At 38.5% G+C, this 16,502-nt stretch overlaps 1 long non-coding RNA gene across 8 annotated transcripts in view; it reads left to right on the top strand.

Annotated features, from left to right (window-relative positions):
- Positions 1 to 16,502, top strand: part of LOC129636460 (uncharacterized) — a 365,598-nt gene that overhangs the window by 243,572 nt on the left and 105,524 nt on the right. For 7 of the 8 annotated variants that reach the window (XR_008706937.1, XR_008706938.1, XR_008706933.1 and 4 more), the window contains 2 exons: positions 4,756 to 4,966; positions 15,237 to 15,359. This is a non-coding gene — a long non-coding RNA (uncharacterized LOC129636460). The remainder of the gene's footprint in view (positions 1 to 4,755; positions 4,967 to 15,236; positions 15,360 to 16,502) is intronic. The other variant, XR_008706935.1, reaches the window with a different exon arrangement.

The following is a 16,502-nucleotide window of genomic DNA, read 5'->3' as shown; positions in this document are numbered from 1 at the left end:
CTAGAGGAAATTGACTCCCAGTTTTAATCTGATTTGGAAGAATACACAGATTTCTTAAATTGCATCACTTTCGCATTCATTCTTGAACACATACATTTATTGAGCACTCTCTGTGTGCCAGCCACAATGCTAGATGTGTGGCTCCAAAGAAGAATAAGACATGAAATCTGAATTCAGGGAACTTCTAATCTCTTAAGAAAACACATACGTGCCATTAGGTGTGAGGGGACTCTGACAGAGGTCCATAAGGACAGAATGAAGCGAAGAGAGAGAAATCAATTCTTCCTGCGGAACATGGTGGCCATCAAAAATGTTTTCACACAGTGAACGATGTAGAGGTGTTCATCGAGCAGACAAGTTGGAAGAAGGGTAGCTTTCAAGGCTGATGGAGCAAAGACATAAATTCTAAAATAGCAAGACAGGTTTGGGGAACTGAAAGCAGTTCAGCATAGCTAGATGATATGATAATGGGTAGAGGAGGAGGATACCACAAGAAATGTTCTCTGGGAGATAAGGAGTCAGATCATTAAATATCCATGATGAGGAATTTAAACATTATCCTCTAGGATTGTTTTCTCAAAGTGTGGACCTCAGGGTTTCTACAATAGACTTGCCCAACTGACTCAGAATTCCCAGAGGTAGGACCTCATACTCGATATTTTAATAAGCATCCTTAATGGCCAGTACCCCAAGTTTGGAACCCACTATTTGGTAGGGTGGAGTCATTGGAGGACTTTGTGCAAAGGAGAGAAATAATCAGAAAGAACTACTCATTGGAATGAACAATGGATTAGTTGGACTGAGGTTGAAAGCAAGGAAAGTCTAAGAGGCTAATTAGTAAACCGCAGCAATTCTCCAGGTGAGAGATAATGAGGAATTCATCTAAGGTAGTATGTACCTCGGATGAAGGAAGAGGGATAGCCTGGAAGGTGTGTAAAGAAAAAGGATTTATAGGGTAGAGTTCAAGTGGAAAGAGATTTCTGAGAAGGTAGTGCAGCCAAGTACAAACCTTAGTATTTGTTGAAAGTTTTAGCCACTTTTCTGGGATCATTTCTATTTTATATGACAAAAGAAATGCTCTTTCATCAGGTCTTTCTTTGTAAAGGTAGACACCTTTATTTGTTCTCATGCATACGCATGAAGGTGCATGAAAAGTCGCACTAGTTTGAGAACCATTGAAGGCAACATTATAGATGGTGCTGAAAGCACCTGTCTTCTCAGAGACCTAATTCTGCATGGTACTCCCAGTAGTGGCTGTGGTTATCCCAGTTTGCTTGGGCTGCCATGACAAAATACAAGACTGGGTGTATTAAACAATAGAAATGCAAAGTTCTGGAGGTTAGATTTTCATGATCAAGGTGCCAGGAAGTTTGACTGCTGGTGAAATCTCTTCCCTTGGGTTGCAGATGGCTGCCTCCTCATTGTGTGATCACATGGCCTTTCCTTGGCTTGTGTGCTGAGAGGAGGGTGGGCAGGAAGTGAAGTGTTCTCTGGTGTCTCTTATTAGAACAGTGACCTATTCGATCAGGACCCTACCCCTACCCCACTTTAAATACTTCCATAGAGACCCCAAGACCAAATACAGCCACACTGGGGATTAGGGCTTCACATATGATTTTTAGTGACACAAGCATTCAGTCAATAATATTCCACCCCTGGTCCTTCTTTTATGCAGAATAAACTCATGGAATACCAGCAGATGCAAGTGTCTTAGTCCATTCCATTAAAAACTCTAAAGTTCAACATGTTATCTAAATGTCATCTAGATCAGGGTGACACTTGAGGCTTGATTTATGTGGGGGCAAAATTCCTCTTCAGTTGTGAATCTGTGAAGCCGGATAAGTTCTGTGCTCCCAACACACAATGGCGGAAGAGACATAGGATAGACATTCACATTCTAAAAGGGAAACATTCCCACTGCAAAAGGGAGAAACAAAAAAGAGGTGGCAGGTCCCAAGCAAGTCCCAAGCTTAGCAAAGCAAACTTTCTTATACCTTACACCTTGAGAATAATCCTCTATGGCAACATTCCTGTAGAGAAAGGCTCTAGAGGCCTTTCCTTTAAGGTATCAGAAATAGTCTGTTTGGCTTTTTGAAACCAAGATGGTGGCCCCACCCTTTGGGTGATTTTTGGCCACTCCAAGTGTGCATGGCCTCTAGTTACAAAGGGAAGGATCTTCCCCTAGTGGAGTGTGTCATTTTAAATGTTTTTATTTGGCAAAGATCAGGTGAGGGAAGACTTGAAAAGAGTTTCTGTATCCCCTGGACTTTGAAACCAGGGGATACATCACTAGGAATGTTTACTAAGTCATCATAGATGTTCTCCTTGACCCAAAGAATAGGAGCTTCTTGTCTTCAGAGAGAAGGCAAACCCTGTGGCCTCCTCCTCATGACCACCTCTCACATCTCTATCCTTTTCTTAGCTTTAAAGCAGACCAAATCTTATCCAGAAAAATGATAAAGACTGTTTAGCTTCTTACACTGCAGGAGAAGACAGCAAAGAAAGGAGAGGTGCCATTGGCCTTTTCTGACTATACCAAGTGTGGTAAAACTGTCACTGGACCCAAGCTTATGCTGCATACCACATGACAGATCGATACATCTAGAGATGAGGTATTGGGGCAAGGAATAGTGACTTTATTCAGAGAGCCAGCAGACTGAGAAAATAGTGAATGAGTGTCCCCCAAAAAACATCTTACCTGAGTTAGAATTCAGGCTTCTTTTAAACTAACAGGGAAAGTGCTGTGACTGGTTGTTGCACCCTTCTTGGTGCAGGAATTCTTTGTTCTTACAGCTGTGCATGTTAAGTGTGGTCACAATGTTCCTGTAAACCTCCAACAGGATAATGTTACTCTCTGTTCCACAACCTTTATCTCCATATGGATGAAAAGTGTTACACCCTTAAAGGTCCAGCCTGGCAGGTAGAGTCTTGAGAAGGGACTGGAATGTCTATTTCAGGCTATAGACAAGATTCTTTTACAGAGATGCAGATCCAGCATCTCTAAGCACAGGTGACAGAGGATAAGGGTGGAATATACAATATGGAGTCAGGTTTGTTTTTCTCTGTTGCAAAATGGTGTTTCTATAGCTAAGGTTCTACAGCAGGAATCCAAATCTTTCTTGGGCTTCCCATTGAGCGCAATAGCTTGAAACTGTGCAGGATGGAGAGTTCCCTTTTATGCAACCATGTTTTGTTCACTGTCTTTTTCACTCCTTTGTGTCTGCTTATCCCAGGCTTCAGTCTTCTAACAGAAGTACTTGGGATGCAGATCAACTCCCACAGAACTGGGAGGCCAGCAAGGCTGGGTAATGTGAATACAAGCTCTGTTTGTTCCAAGTTGTTGCAGGTCTCCTGCAAAGCTGGGCTCTGCATAGGTGGAGGTATTTACTATATCTCTCTTGTTTCCACATTTTTCTCTCCCAGCACTGCAGCTGCAGAATCTAAGACACAAGGGCAAGGCCATTTCCTTCCCAGAGTGGGCTGTTCTTCTGCCTGCCTATTTACAGCACTGTGGCAGATTTTATTATTCTATGTATTGACAAAATGTTCATTTTAAAAATATTGTTATTGTTTTATATACAATAAAATAGTATGAACTCCGAGAATAGTTTTTAACAACTGATAATTCAGAAGTACCTCAAAAACTTCCTTTTCTTACTGAACAACAATAACTTGTGTTTTTAGAGATTTTTTTTTCCCCTGACAATAGAAACAATAGCTAAAAGAATAACTGTTCTAACAGAATGCTCTCCAAATTAAAATGCTATGTGCTGCTAAGTAAATAAGATGTCCTTACAGACTCACATTTTGTTGAGCTACAAGAGTGTTTGGACTTTTATCACCATGTTAATTAGGAATGGAAAATTCAAAATAACAGTAGTGGCTTCTCTTTGGGACTAGGTATGAAAACATTTGGAAACTAAGACAAGTTCCTACTATTGCAGGAGGGGAAAAGTATAGAACTGCCTACTTTTGAAGACTCAGTTCACTTCAGTTGTTCAGTCACGTCCGACTCTTTGTGACCCATGAATTGCAGCACGCCAGGCCTCCCTGTCCATCACCAACTCCCAGAGTTCACTCAGACTCATGCCCATCGAGTCAGTGATGCCATCCAACCATCTCATCCTCTGTCATCCCCTTCTCCTCCTGCCCCCAACCCCTCCCAGCATCAGAGTCTTTTCCAATGAGTCAACTCTTGGCATGAGGTGGCCAAAGTACTAGAGTTTCAGCTTTAGCATCATTCCTTCCAAAGAAATCCCAGGGCTGATCTCCTTCAGAATGGACTGGTTGAAGACTAGAAACATAAATGAATGAAGAACAAACTGCCTGTGACTAACAGGCTTCACACCAGTCCTGTGAAAGTAGGGATCCATCCCGTGGGTCAAAATAAGTATTTCTCTAGTTGCAAGCAGGTCCTTAGTTCAGGTTCAACACTCAAGAAATATTTGTAGATTAAATGAACAGGGGTTAGCTTGGCCCTGGAAGAGTGGATGGGATAAAAGCTGATTGAGATTCAGAGTGAAAATGTTTTATATTTTGATCATGGTCTAAGGTAAGAGTCAAAGTTTGTATTAGCACAAAGAATGAAGCTGGAAAAATCTCTCACAGATCTACTCCAAGTCCTAAGAAAGCCAGATCAAATCCCATTTTTGAGGGTAGTGTTACAGCAGAGTATGACGTGAGCTGTTTATTTTCCATTCAGTTTCTTAGACATAAACCAGCCCTATTGACTATACACAGATTTTTTTTTTTCAGTTTTCCAGCTCATAAACATACACTTCTGGTCAAAAGGTAGAAGACTTGTGCTACCCAGTGGATGATTTGTTGGCAGTTTAGTGAAAGCTCATGCTTACTACTGGAGAACATATCAGAGCAATCATCCTGGTGATGGGAAAATAAGTCAAAACTGCCATTTTGTTGTTGAGCTGTGCAGCAGAAAGATTGTTGCTGAATCACTCTTCCTAAGGTAAATAAGTTTAACTCTTCCTATTTAGCTGTAGAAATGGGCCATCCACATCTTTTGCCAGTTTGTGCTTATTATCTGGTTCAAGCAAACTTGTTGTTTAGTCGCTAAGTCATGTCCAACTCTTTGCCACCCCATGAACTGCAGTATGCCAGGCTCCTCTGTCCTTCACTATCTCCCAAAGTTTGCTCAAATTCATGTCCATTGAGTAGGTAATGTTATCTAAGCATATCATCCTCTGCCCTCCCTTCTCCTTTTGCCTTCAGTCTTTCCCAATATCAAGGTCTTTTCCAATGAGTCAACTCTTCTCATTAGGTGGCCAAAGGATTGGAGCTTCAGCATCACTCCTTCCAATGAATATTCAGGGTAGATTTCCTTTGGGATTGACTGATTTAATTTCCTTCCAGTCCAAGGAACTGCCAAGTCTTCTGCACCACAGTTCAAAGGCATCTGTTCTTAGGCGCTCAGCCTTCTTTATGGCCCAACTCTCACATCCATGCCTGACTACTGGAAAAAACCATAGCTTTGATTATACAGACTTTGTCAGCAAAGTAATGTCTCTGCTTTTTAATATACTGTCTAGGCTTGTCATAACTTTTCTTCCAAGAAGCAATTGTCTTTTAATTTCATGGCTGCAATCACCTTCTGTAATGATTTTGGAACCCAAGAAAAGAAAATCTGTCACTGCTTCCACTTTTTTCCCTTCTATTTGGCATGAAGTGATGAGACTAGATGCCATAATCTGAGTTTTTTGAATGTTGAGTTTTAAGTCAGCTTTTTCACTCTCATCTTTAACCCTCATCAGGAAATTATCTGGTTCCTCTTCACTTTCTGCCCTTAGAATGGTATCATCTGCGTATCTTAGGTTGTTAATATTTCTCCTAGCAATCTTGATTCCAGCTTGTGATTTCATCCAGCTTGGCATTTTGCATGATCTACTCTGCATAGAAGTTAAATAAGCGAAGTGATAATATATAGCCTTGTTGTGCTCCTTTTCCAATTTTGAACCAGTCAATTGTCCCATGCCTGGTTCTAACTGTTGCTTCTTGACCCGCATATGTGTCTCAGGAAACAGGAACGGTCTGGTAGTCCCATCTCTTTAAAAAATTTCCACAGTTTGTTGTAATTTATAGTCAAAGACAGTTGTATGATACTTTGAGCATTCTTTGGCATTGCCCTTCTTTGGGACTAGAATGAAAACTGACCTTTTCCAGTCCTGTGGCCAATGCTGAGTTTTCCAAACTGGTGACTTCTTTTTCACCTCCTTTTCAGTGTAGCTCAATAAGACTATACTCCTTAAGCAAACACTGCTGTAGGAAGCGATTAGGGAAAGTACCGTTCTGTTTTACACTTCTCTCTTCAGTCCCAGTAGTACTGGTTTGAGAAAGAACACTAAGCATCTGATAATCAGTTCTAAATCTCTATTTATTTGATTTCAATTTTACTGCCTGGAGCTGAATCCTTTACAGGATAAGAACTCCAAAACTGACAGAAAAAATAATTTGATATTGATTCTGAGTCAGTGAGAAAATATCCTTGAGATAACAATGTATATGCTCAACCAGAACAAAACCCCAGGGGGAAAAAAAAGCAGAGCATCCTCACTGGAGAGAGAGGAAAAAAAAAGTACATTATTGTCTTTCCTCTATGCTCTTTACTTTTCATGTCTGAACTTTTGCAGATAGAAACTTTTTGCCTTATTCCCTGCCTTTCTGACCTATACTTAATCCATTCTGATGATATAGCCAAATTAATCTTCATAAAGAGTCAACTCGATCATTTACAGTCTCCCCTTTAGCAATTCTCATCCCCAAGAATTCTAACACCTTGTTCTTTGGCTGGGCATTGATAACTGAGAATCAGTCCCATCTCTAAGACTAGCACCAACATCATAAACACACACTGAGTATGTAGCATGTGGCAAGCATACTTTATCTTATTTCATCTTTACTACAACACTAATGGGACCCCACTCCAGTGCTCTTGCCTGGAAAATCCCATGGACGGAGGAGCCTGGTGAGCTGCAGTCCATGGGGTCGCTAAGAGTCGGGCATGACTGAGCGACGTCACTTTCACTTTTCACTTTCATGCATTGGAGAAGGAAATGGCAACCCACTCCAGTGTTCTTGCTTGGAGAATCCCAGGGATGGGGGAACCTGGTGGGCTGCCATCTATGGGGTTGCACAGAGTCGGACACAACTGAAGCGACTTAGCATAGCATAGCATGAAGATAATTATTATCCTTATATTAAAGATGACAAAACAGGCTTTGAGAGTTTAAGTCACTTGTCAAAGGTCATGAAGCTAATAACCTTGTTGGAACTCAAATTTTGCATGGTACCAACCTTCATGTTCTCTTCCTACCCGCTTCCATACACTCTCCTAGGGCATACCCACTTCCTATGTCCCCTGAATTGGCCACAGCATTCTTACATCTATGCTTCTGCTATTATGACCCAAAATGTTTGCCACTTCCCTTTTTGTTTATGTATATAAATATTTTATTTATTCAAATAATCTGGAAACAAGATTTTTAATATTTAAAATAATTTTATTCCCTATTATTAAATTTGTTAGTGTTAGTCACTCAGTCATGTCTGACTCTTTGCAACCCTATGGACAGTAGCCCACCAGGCTTCTCTGTCCATGGAATTCTCCAGAAAAGAATACTGGAGTGGATTGCCATTCCCTTCTCCAGAGGAACTTCCCAACCCAGGGATCAAATCCTGGTCTCCTGCATCACAGACAGATTCTTTACCATTTGAGCTACAGGAAAGTCTGTATTATTAAATTTAATGTCTATCAATCATATTCCTTAGTTTCCATCCTATAGTATTTTCAGGGATCACATTAGTCATCTTCCCCTACCCCCAGTCCCCACTGAACACTAAGTCCAATAAGTGGACTTTCTTATGCTCTTTGAGTCCGTTAAATTCTACCCTCTTCAGTGTATCTCTATCACTACAGCCCAAGTTCCCTCTCTTGCCTTTAAAGTCAACATGCTTATTATCTCATTGCTACTTCATAGGCTCTGTTACTCCTAGAATACATGTCTTAAATTATATACCATGAAGGCAGAGGTTCTGATTGATAATACTCATTATATGTCATTATATCAGTTCTTTGCACATGAAATAAAGCCAGCGAATATTTGTTGATTGAATGAGTGAATGTAAACCTATAAGGTCAGTGAAAAATTATGTGCACAAGTCATAGTTGTGAAGTTAACCTTGGCTCTTTGCCACAAAACAGTCATTGCTGTCTGAAAGATTTAGTTTAAACTCTGTTCCTACCTAGTGTGGAATCTTAGGTGAGTCTGCTTATTTTACTTCATCTCTAAAATAGGACAAATATTGCCACAAAATTGGTTTTTAGAAAGTGTTAGTAATAACATATGTAAAGTGCTTGGTCTAGAGTAGACAGTCAGAAAATGGGAGCCATTTTATTGGAATTAAGGGACAATAAAAAGTAACTATAGTTGCTGGAAAAAGAGCAGCAGTCATATAACTTTTTAATTCTCCCTGAATCCCTCCATTACATTAACAGGATAGCTATAAGAACCAATCTGAAGAACTATAGACATCCACAGCAAAATTGGATAATTTGGCTTCTTCCATGAGCCCTGGATATAAACAAATGGAGACAAACCCCTGAAAAGAATCACATAGCATCAGCATCTGTGAAGGAGGAAGTGTAGGGGCAAGGAAATTAGGCTTATCATGACCCTGAGGATAGAAGAACCTCAAAATTTTTAGTAGGAACTCAGTGGGAAATATTACCAGCTAGTATAAGAACAGCAACAGAAACTGGGGAGATGTTCTGAAACATATAATTTGTGAGTGAATGAAAGGGAATTGGAATGCAGTTAGATCTGAAGGCCTTGGGAGCACTCTGGGTACTATAAATTCTTTGAATTAACAACTAAAATTTCTTTTCAAAAGAAAGACGTGCATTTTTAAAATTCTACCTTGGATAGAAAAAGCTGGAACGAGTCACATTCCCAAACAATAAGAAAAAGTCAGATAATAAAGTCAGCAATAAGAAAAAAATAACAATAAGGAGAAGCTAGATAATCTAAAAAAAATGACAGAAGCAGAACTTTTCTTGAACTTATCAGAGATCTGAGGTTACAAACCCAAATATTCTGAAGTCTAAGGAAAGGTGGGCAGTAATGAAATTGAGGAACAAAAATGATAAAAGCTGTGTAGAAACAGCACAAGGCTAGAAGTAAATTCTTCCTTACTAGTAATTGCTTAAAATGGTTCTGTAATAATAGTTGGTAACTCTAACACACCATTTTCAATAAGGGAAAGAATGACTAGATAGTACATCAGTAAAGAAATGAAGTATGTAAACAGCATTATAAAAGTTAGACCTGACTTACATGGAGCACAGTTCCCAACAACTTTTTGTAAAGTGCATACGAGAGATTCTCCTGGATAGACAGTATAACTGCTAGATCAAAAGACAGGTCTCAGTAAAATTTAAAATCTTACAAAGTTTCTTCTCTGAGCACAAGAAAGCAATAATAAAAGGAAGACTAGAAAATTCATAAGTATGTGGAAATTAGGCAATACACTCAAACAGTTGTCAAAAAAGAAATTGTAAGTGAAGTGAGAAAACAGAGATGAATGGATACTAAAATACAACATTCCTACAAGTCCATTCTCTGTCTGCATCTCCATTGCTGCCCTGCAGATAGCTTTATTAGTAGCGTATTTCTAGATTCCATATATATACATTAATAACAATGCTTGTCTTTCTCTTTCTGACTTAATTCTCTCTGTATAATAGGCTCTAGGTTCATCCACCTCATTAAAACTGGCTCAAATGGGTTCCTTTTTATGACTGAGTAATATTCCATTGTGTATATATACCACAACTTCTTTATCCATTTGAAATGGATACATTACCATATGTGAAACTAGACAGCTGGTGGAAATTTGCTGAATGATTCAGGGAACTCAAATCTGATGCTCTGCGACAACAGAGGGATGGGGCAGTTGGAAGGAGGGTTAGGAGAACAGGGACATACACATGCCTATGGCTAATTCGTGTTGATGTATGGCAGGGACCAACACAGTACTGTGGGGCAGTTATCCTCCAAGTAAAAATAAATAATTGAAAAAATACAACTTACCAAATCTTATGGGGTGCAGCAAAAGCAGTGTGTGATGGGAAAAGTGCATAGCTGTACGCACCTACATTAAAAAGCAAGAAAGAGTCAAATCAATAATATAACTTTGTACCTTAAGAAACCAGAAAAGTACGAGCATGCTAAATCCAAAGCTAACAGAGAGAAAGAATAAAAATTTGATCAGAGAACAGAAAAACAATAGAAAAAATCCATTCAAATTTTGATTCTTTGGAAAGATTAACAAAATTCACAATGGTAAGAAGACACAAATCACTGTTATCAGGTATGAAAGAAGAGACAGTACTGCAATTTCTATGGGCATTAAAAGCTAAGAATGGGATAGTAAAGCTATTATAGGTCCACAATCTCCACAACTTAAAAGAAACAAATACATTTCTTGGCAGATACAAATGACCAAAGAACTAATTAATAAAGAATTAGATAACCTGAATTGTTTTATATATAATAAATTATATTTGTAGCTAAAATTCTCTCCAAAAAAGAAAACTTTAGGGCCAGAGAGCTTCATTGGAAATTCTGCAATATGTTCAAGGGAAGAAGTAATTCAAATTCTGCACAAACTCTCACAGCAAAAAGAAAATAGAAGAAAGCACCTCTGATTCATTTTATGAGATCACAATTACCCTTATATCAAAACAGAGAAATTAGAAGAAAAGAAAGCTTCAGGGCAATACATTTCATGAATATTGATGCAAAGGATTCAATAGAATATTTGCAAATAAAAAGTAACACTATGGAAAATAATAATGTATCATGCCAATTAGAGTTTAGCTGGGAATGCAATGTTAGATCAAGCATTCAAAAATCAATCAATAGAGCTTACTATACTAATAAAGTAAAGAAAAAAACCTGTAATCATCTCTGTAGATGCAGAAAAAGCATTTAAAAATCAGCCTCCAGAAATGATAAATACATAGGAATAGAAGGGAATTCTTTTAATATGATGAAGGGCATCTTCAAAAACCTATAGTTAACATCATACTCAGTGATGACAGATTGAACAGTTTCCCAAAGATTATAAACAAATCAAGATTGTCCACTGTAATCACTCCCATTTACATTGTACTTCAGCTGCAATAACAAATATCATATGGAATATCTAAGAAAGAAGAGGGTAAACACACACTTATATTAAAGAAATGAAAAAATAACTCATAGAAACTTAAAAAAATATTTTGATGTATAGTGAAAAGAATGGACATAGAAAGAAGTTAGACTTCTTTCACATATTTATTTGTAGATTTTATAGACGTTTTGGTGGTGGTGGTTTAGTTGCTTAAATTGTGTCTGACTCTTGCAACCCCATGGACTGGAGCCTGCCAGGCTCCTCTGTCCATGGGGATTCTTCAGGCAAGAATACTGAAGTGGGTTGCCATTTCCTTTTCCAATAAATGTTTTACTTAATCTCTAAATAATTTTATTTTTGAGAAGGAATTCCTACAAATCCAAAGTAAAATGAACAATTAACTATGTTTAAAACTGTGGCATAATCACTAGGAAAGAAGATAATTCGAAGTGATTTGAAAATATGGTTCTTTGACTGTATATCCCTGGTAGGGATAAGGACAAAATGAATGGTCAAAAATGAAAAAACTTTAAATATCATATCAGCAATTGCATTGGTGATGTTATTCTGGGTTAGGTTCCATATGGCTTAGGGATTAAATCAAGAGTGCTTTTGTTGATATCTTTGAGGACCAATACTTTTAGCGTGGCTTAAAGGAAATACAGATGTGATTTTGGCATTAAGTAAAATCATCAAGTTTAGTTAAACTCTGTAGTTCTGCTTTTGGATTGGAAAAATCAGTATGATCTCATTATATGCTGCTGCTGCTGCTAAGTCGTTTCAATCGTGTCTGACTCTGTGCGACCCCATAGACAGCAGCCCACCAGGCTCCTCTGTCCCTGGGATTCTCCAGGCAAGAATACTGGAGTGGGTTGCCATTGCCTTCTCCATCTCATTATATAGTGTATCTTTAAATTCATGCTTTTCTTTTGCTTAGTTCTGTCAAATGAAATTACTAGGAATCTTGACCAACTTAGTAGGAATAAGTACCTCAAGTGCCCAGATTGTGATTTGTAAGTACTATTTCCCATTAAAAGTACCAGAAATACTTGAAGAAGTAGCTGTTTCTAGGTTCACAGCAAAAAATATTCAGAATGACCTTGGAATATTTTATCATTAAGAAGACAGAGAAAGCATCAGAGTTAAGTTAAGGACAAGACAAAAGGATTTAAAAGTCAAGCTAAATAAACTTCTACTGACTAAAGAAGGAAAAATGTGTCCTTCCAAAGAGTAATAACTGCAGTGGTAAATGACGTTAAATATATTTGAATCCATGAGTTTATAATGATAATATTAATGATAATGACAATGATAAAATTGATAAACTAGTTGTTGATCTTTTCAAGATGGCAGAGAACTATCCATTATTTTGAAAATTGATAATTAAAGAAGAAACTTTGTTTTGTCTTTCCAGTAAGAGTTCCAATACCTCAAGATGACAAAATCGCTAACGAGAAAATTTTTCTTTGAAATTTTCACCTAAGTAATGAAGAAGGCATAATAAAATTACAATATCACCATTTTGTAACCCCTAATGAATGAATGGTTTCAGGCATTGACCATCAGTGAGTGCTACCACCAAAAAAGGTAGCTGTACATTATGTGCTTCCTGGCGGAAGTTCACAATCACTTGCAGACTGACAGCCACAAACAGGAAAAACTCAAACCCGAATCTGATCAAACCTCTAGGTCTAATTACTAATGAATAGGAAGATAGAACTGTAATCAGATCAGATCAGATCAGTTGCTCAGCCATGTCCTACTCTTTGCGACCCCATGAATCGCAGCACGCCAGGCCTCCCTGTCCATCACCAACTCCCGGAGTTCACTCAGACTCACGTCCATCAAGTCAGTGATGCCATCCAGCCATCTCATCCTCTGTCGTCCCCTTCTCTTCCTGCCCCCAATCCCTCCCAGCATCAGAGTCTTTTCCAATGAGTCAACTCTTCGCATGAGGTGGCCAAAGTACTGGAGTTTCAGCTTTAGCATCATTCCTTCCAAAGAATGACTATTTACTAAATTTAGTAGTCAGTTTAACTCAGAAAGTGTTAGTTGCTTGGTCCTATGCGATTCTACGATGCTGGATTGTTGCCTGCCAGGCTCCTCTGTGCATGGTATTCTCCAGGCAAGAATACTGGAGTGGGCTAACATTTCCTCCTCCAGGGGGATCTTCCTGACTCAGGGATTGAACCCAGGTCTTCTGCATTGCAGACAGATTCTTTACCATCTGAGCCACCAGGGAAGCCCCTAGTCTGAATATGGCATTAACATATAATTGGAGGATAAATACAGAAACCATAGATCTTCTTGCCTTCAAGATCTCCAAAACATGCGTGAGTGTGTTGTGTGAGTGAAAGAGAGATACACACACACAGACAGAAAACTATCACTGAATTAGTAATTTGCAATTTTCCAGGTATTCTAATAAATACCTTATGTGTTTTTTTATTATTTAATCCTTGTAACAATTCTGTGAATTATTTTACAGATTGTACTTTAAAAAGCTAAGAAATTTGCTTTAGGTGATAATTACTCAATTCCAAAGCCTCTGGTCTTATCTGTTACAATGTAATTACTTCTTTATCTAATGACTTTAAAAAGAGTTTAAAAACTGATGACCTGTGAGATCAACATAGCATGCAGATGCGTTTCATTTGATTTCCACACTATAGACTCAGATAAAGTTCAGTTTTCATTCCAATCCCAAAGAAAGGCAATGCCAAAGAATGCTCAAACTACCACACAATTGCATTCATCTCACACGCCAGTAAAGTAATGCTCAAAATTCTCCAAGCCAGGCTTCAGCAATATGTGAACTGTGAACTTCAGTTGTTCAAGCTGGTTTTAGAAAAGGCAGAGGAACCAGAGATCAAATTGCCAACATCCGCTGGATCATGGAAAAAGCAAGAGAGTTCCAGAAAAACATCTATTCCTGCTTTATTGACTATGCCAAAGCCTTTGACTGTGTGGATCACAATAAACTGTGGAAAATTCTGAAAGAGATGGGAATACCAGACCACCTGACCTCTTGAGAAATCTGTATGCAGGTCAGGAAGCAACAGTTAGAACTGGACATGGAACAACAGACTGGTTCCAAATAGGAAAAGGAGTATGTCAAGGCTGTATATTGTCACCCTGTTTATTTAAGTTATATGTAGAGTGCATCATGAGAAACACTGGGCTGGATGAAGCACAAGCTGGAATCAAGATTGCCAGGAGAAATATCAATAACCTCAGATATGCAGATGACACCACCCTTATGGCAGAAAGTGAAGAGGAACTCAAAAGCCTCTTGTTGAAAGTGAAAGAGGAGAGTGAACAAGTTGGCTTAAAACTCAACATTCAGAAAACAAAGATCATGGCACCTGGTCCCATCACTTCATGGGAAATAGATGGGGAAACAGTGAAAACAGTGTCAGACTTTATTTTTTTGGGCTCCAAAATCACTGCAGATGGTGACTGCAGCCATGAAATTAAAAAACGCTCACTCCTTGGAAGAAAATTTATGACCAACCTAGATAGCATATTGAAAAGCAGAGACATTACTTTGCCAACAAAGGTCCGTCTAGTCAAGGGTATGGTTTTTCCAATGGTCATGTATGGATGTGAGAGTTGGACTGTGAAGAAGGCTGAGCGCCAAAGAATTGATGCCTTTGAACTGTGGTGTTGGAGAAGGCTCTTGGACTGCAAGGAGATCCAACCAATCCATTCTGAAGGAGATCAGCCCTGGGATTTCTTTGGAAGGAATGATGCTAAAGCTGAAACTCCAGTACTCTGGCCACCTCATGTGAAGAGTTGACTCATTGGAAAAGACTCTGATGTTGGGAGGGATTGGGGGCAGGAGGAGAAGGGGACGACAGAGGATGAGATGGCTGGATGGCATCACAGACTCAATGGATGGTGAGTCTGAGTGAACTCCGGGAGTTGGTGATGGACAGGGAGGCCTGGCGTGCTGCAATTTATGGGGTTGCAAAGAGTCGGACATGACTGAGTGACTGAACTGAACTGAGGGTTATTTATTCTTTTTTTTAATTTTTATATTTTTTCAGATATTTTGATAATCCAGATCATTGAATCTTTCTGGAAAATAATAGAATTGGCAGAAGATGGCCCCTAATCTTGCCTGAAAGCTTAACAGCTCAAATGAGTAGAAACTTCCCACTTTAAGCAGTGTAAGTACTCCATAATTTGCCATAATCCCCACCAATTGCTTCTTTCACAGACCAGCTTTACCTAGGCTTCATTTTCTGCTGGATTCCCTAGGCATTTGTGTTTGTAATTTCTGATCTATATCATATTAAATTATTCATTAACTTATAGTCTTTTCTGTCTTTATTCTGTGTGTCTTGTGTCTTTAATTGCACTATAAACTTTTAAAAAGCAGAATTTACATCTCATTATTATTTTGTATTTTCCATAGCATAAGATTTGTATACATTCATCAAATAAATAAATTTAATCAGTTCAGTGAAAATTAGAGTATGACCTACCCTATGTTATTGTATTTTGTTTTATTAAACTTCACACATACTGCATATTTTACAAATTGAAGGTTTATGGCAACCCTCTGTTGTAAGATGATGGTTAGCAGTTTTTAGCAATGAAGTGTTTTTAAATTAAGATATGTGCATTGTTTTCTTATACATAATGCTGTTGCACATTTCATAGACTACAACATAGTATAAGCACAACTTTAACATGCACTGGAGAACCAAAAAATTTGTGTAACTCACTTTTTGGGGAATATTTTCTTTATTTAGGGGTCTTTACACAACCCTACCATATCTCCAAGGTAAGCCTGTAGTTGTTATTTTAGCTTGTGGTTACAGTATTGATTTAAGAAGACTTCCAAAAGCTCAGGCAAAGTGAACTGTCATGTCTGCTACCAGGAAAAGTAACTTGCTAAAAACATGATTTAGATAATGAGGTTTTCCTTTGTTGCACAGTGGAAAAAGTTAGACCAAAAATACAGACTTTCTATCTTTGAAAACACCATCTTATTCTCAAAATCATCACTCTGCACGGAACTTGTATTTTACAGCTGAAATAATCAGTTTCTGTGGGGTGTTATTACTCACACTATCTTTTCTGTTGAGAGAAAACGTGTTTTCAAAGCACAGGTTCCCAGTCTTTCAAAATAAGTCACCTTGCAAGAAAATGAAATGTAACTTGAGTATGTCCAGATGCTGCCATGTGAAAGGTACCTTCTCCAACCATAGCCAACTGTGGGGAGCAATTGTGGATATTTCTGTAGACTGGCAGCCTATAGGGATTGTAGAAGAGACAAAAGCTCTGAATGACAGAACACTAAGGAG

This window comes from Bubalus kerabau, chromosome 22 (assembly GCF_029407905.1).
Source record: "Bubalus kerabau isolate K-KA32 ecotype Philippines breed swamp buffalo chromosome 22, PCC_UOA_SB_1v2, whole genome shotgun sequence".
NCBI lineage: Eukaryota > Metazoa > Chordata > Mammalia > Artiodactyla > Bovidae > Bubalus > Bubalus kerabau.
This window is presented reverse-complemented; position numbering and strand designations above follow the sequence as displayed.